General features: G+C 41.3%; 1 pseudogene; it reads left to right on the forward strand.

Moving 5' to 3' along the window:
* LOC145487606 (histamine N-methyltransferase B-like) lies at nt 1-3,111 on the forward strand (annotated as a pseudogene).
* Nucleotides 3,112-4,395: the final 1,284 nt, after the last annotated feature.

Raw genomic sequence — 4,395 nt, forward strand, 5'->3', positions numbered from 1 at the left:
AGCCTTTCTCGCATTTACATAAAAGTTAACTGTGAAAAGTTAAGGGCTCAATTGCCTAGACAACCTCACCTGTCCCTCACGTGATCTGTAATCGAGCGATGATCGAAAATGCACAAATTATGATGCAGATCAAGATAATTCCCGATATGCAATCTCTCACGTCTGCTCTTCGCCGATCGAGTCACGTTAGATCTGGGCACTCTGTATGGTTTCTCTGCGTTTTGAGCACTTCAGAAGTTGTGAAATAATAGCTGTTTCATGTTTCTGCTTGCAGTCAATAAGTAAGTTAAATGGGACATGTAGTGATCAATCCTTTTCCAAGGTCTCTTCGACATATCAGTCCGGTTCAATGAACGGGTGAATACATTTCCCTTTACTACAGGGAGGGCGATACTTTCAAACACGAACAATACCACATTTTAAAGTGTAATATTAACTAGGTCTGGATCAGACAACTTCATTGACATAACCTGCCAGTAGAGTCACTTTTGGGCTGTAATGCATGTAGATCAGTCCATTGGTGACCGAGCCGAAGCAAGAAACGAGCGTCGCCGAGCGCTAGGAAGTTGGACAAGGAACCCAACTTTGGTCATCGACTCGTCTTATGTGGGAGGTTGTTGTGGAGCTGTTATTGGGTTCCTATTTACGAAAACTTTTCGTATACACTATCCAAAACAAAACCGAGTGGCGACCGCGAAGGGCATCCGCGCGTTCTACATCTATCACAAAACATTGAGATAAAATCCAGTGTTTGTAGCACAATATACCGCTTATAAACAAATGTGACGTTGGTTCCCTCTTCTCGTGAGCTTGGCTTGTCAGTGCACCAGCTAGCATATCTTCATACCGCCTGAAAATGAGCGAAGGTGAAAACGAGGGCACCTGTTGTCTTGCTTTTTGCGCGGAGATCACGTTTCCTGCCACCAGGCTGCTAAGAATTTAGACCACAATCATACAGTCTCTCTTTTGCTCGATGTGTGTGTGACCGTGCACTAAATATGCAGGTAAATTGACCATCAAGCTGCCGTCCGCGAAATTGCAATTGATCTATCGACGCCGTCTCTTCTTTAACACTGAGTTTTAGGCTGAACCTCCCGGATCGGGAGAGCGGTAGAAATCAACCGGTTTTTTCAAAAAAAAAAATTATACTATCGCCAATTTGCAAATAGCCTTCTCAGGGATTACTCTTGGAATTTACATTAAAGGTAACCGTGAAAAGGGCTTAATTGTCTACACAACCTCACGTGATCGGTAATCGGGCAATGATTGTAATGCACAAATTATGATGCGCAAAAGAGAGACTGTTCGAAGCCGTCTACTAACAATTGTCAACCGGCGTAATGTCCATCTTCTGAAATGCGACAGCCGTATACCATAAATAGCAGTGTTAATTAGCATGTAATTAGCCTTGGGTGTATGCATGCCGAATAAGATCAATGCATAATGCTATTTTTCTTTGTTACATGAAGGCTAGGTGAACACAGCTAAACATCTGCAAATAGATCCTTCATTATCAAAAGCAAACCTCTATGTCACGAAATGGAACGTCTATTTGAAGAATTCCACGTACACGAAGACGATGACGGACTTAGTAGAGGAGGTCGCTTCTCATGTGACGACCAAGATAAAAGATGGGCTTAGAAGCAGCCCCGTGTTTCGTGTGCTTGGAGTCGGTAGCGGCAACGGTAAAACTGATCTTAGAATTCTTACTGGCATTGCAAAAGCGTTCGGAGCTTCCCGGACGGATAAAAGCAGCCATACATTCCGTCGTCGTAGAACCAAGCGCCGAAATGATAGAAGAATTCAAGACCTCCGTTTCTCCTTTACCACAGTCCCTAGCAGGTGTGGCTGATGTCTCATTCGAATGGCACGAGATGACTTTCCAGAAGTTCAGGGAGTGTTTTCCCCAAAAGGAGAGTTTGTTTGACATGATTCATTTTGTCGCATCTCTGCTTTACATGGATGCCGAAACAGTTTTGAGCTACTGCTACCAGAAGCTTGCTGGTGGTGGAGCCATGTTCTGTACGGTGGTACCGGAAGAATCTTTTTTCACGAAGATGTCAAGAAAGCTACACAACAAAGTAGATTTGGGCTCTGCTCAGAAGATTTACACTGAAGTGGATCTTATTAATATTGCCAGGAAGAACAACTGGAATTATGAAGAACTATGGAAGGTTCACAACCAAATTGACATTACCAGCTGTTTTGATCATTCGTCGCTGGAAGGGACTATTCTGCTAGACTTTCTAGTCTTCCAAAGAGATTTTCGTGTCACAGCTGGCAAAACTCTCTACAAGGAGGTTATGGACTTTTTGAACCAAGAATCCAGTACTTGTGATAATGGAAGAAAACTAATAGAATCAGAAATAGCTGCAGTTGTAATTTACAAAGAACAGTGATTACTGGCTTGAATATATTAGTAAGGGAAATTTACATTGCTTGTATATTTTCCTACTTTATTTTTTTTCTAACTTGAAATGACTGCAGTCTTCTTTCCAGCGAGGAGAGGGAGTGGGACGGAGCACTCAAGTAATGTAGTGATATGGTGCGAAATTCTTTTTATGGTTTGAAACTTTATAAGTTTGTTTCTTTTTGTGGGTTGGTTGCGGTTACGAAAACTTCTGTTTGAGGTGAATCGAGAGTTTTGGACGTTGATTTTGGGTAAGAATTTTGTGGGAGGTGTAGACAGAAAGCTTTACTTACACAACAACTTGAACAATAGAAAATGCTGTCTATATATTCTCACTTACTCCTCGAGGTGTATCAGTACATCAACAGTACTCACTCGTTCGCTGCGCTCACTCGTTTGTTTTCTGATACCGTCATTTTTAGTCGTGGGTATAAATCGCACGTGCGGATTTTAGAAAGTATGAGGAATTGAATGTTTAAACTTAACCGGCAGTCATGCAATACATTGCTGCAGCAACGGGTCAGAGGTATTAAAGCAAAACTAAACAACAGTGACAGCCAACTGAGCCAAGCGTGATTTTCTTCGCTGAATACGCTAATGGCCCATTGATGAGAGGTTTGCTTTTAACCCCTTGTCGACGTGAACGTGTAACGAGAAGAATCAACTGAAGTATTTATCGCTTCTGCTGGTGCTTCAATCGATCTCGTCTGTCCGGTCTAACTATCACAGTAGACTCTATTGAGCTTCCTTGATGCTTATAGCTAAACAATGGACAATGAAAACTAAAAGATGAACCTAAAATATGAACGATCTTTTTAAGCAAAGATTAGGGTTAAGTTCGAAACTAATTTGAAATATCTATATAGCAAAACTGTATCGGCCAAACAGATTAATTATTCGTTGTGATTTACGCAATAAGATTCTCTTCGCTGGGTACGTGAACAGCACTTGCCATTTGGCTGATCATGTTTTGAACTCTGTTTCAACTGACTGGGTAGTGCAACGAGAGATACATCAGCAAAACTAAGGAACAGTGACAGCCGAGCGTAATTTTGTTTGCTGAATACGCTAAAGGGGTTGGTCTTTAACCCCGTTTCAACGTGAAGTATAAATTTATCACTTCTGCTGGTGCTTCAACCGATCTCGTCTGTCGATCCGGTCTTAATTAATATCACAGTAGATTCTACCAAGCTCCCTTGATACTTTAAGCTAAATAATGGACAATGAAAACTAAACAATGAACCTAAAATATGAGCGATCTTTTTAAGCAAAGATTAGGGTTAAGTTTCAAACTAATTTGAAATATCTATACAGTAAACCTGTATCGGCCAAACAGATGAATTTGTAGTTTACGCAATAAGATTGTCTTCGCTGTGTACGTGAACAATGGCAATTGCCATTTGGCTCATCACTTTCTGTCAGTTAATTCCTTTTCAACTGATTGTGTAAGCGCAACAAGAGATACATCAGTCATGGACTTCTTGTGTAACGGAATGATCTGTCACGCGTTATGGTCGTCACACCCAGAAGAGAGAAACGCATATGAAACACCGTATAGAGGAAATAGCGTAAAAGCCATTTGAGCAGAAGAAAGACAAGCCATCTGTGGACTAGAAAAGAGTTGCTCAAAGTGCAGTAAGTATATTTTTTTGACAGAGTGTTTTACAAAAACGCAGTCTTACACAATCTATTTATCATATGAAGTCCGTCGAGGCCGCAGCTGGTAGTGCTTATATGAAGAGAACAAGGTTGTCTGTGAACATTGAAGTTTTCGACCGAGCCTTTAGCACCAGAAAAGACTCTAAGAACCTTACACTAAGAGACAATTGCGAAACCATTTTTCAACAGCTAGCATATGGCTACTGGCAATGATCACGAGCAAAGCCGGGTCTGCCTTGCATTCTCTTGTGAATATTGGACAGACACCGCTTTCTTAAAAATTGAGCAGACTTCCCTCTCAGATCAAGCTTTGCAGACAAGACAAA

This window comes from Orbicella franksi, chromosome 5, assembly GCF_964199315.1.
Source record: "Orbicella franksi chromosome 5, jaOrbFran1.1, whole genome shotgun sequence".
NCBI classification, from domain to species: Eukaryota; Metazoa; Cnidaria; class Anthozoa; order Scleractinia; family Merulinidae; genus Orbicella; species Orbicella franksi.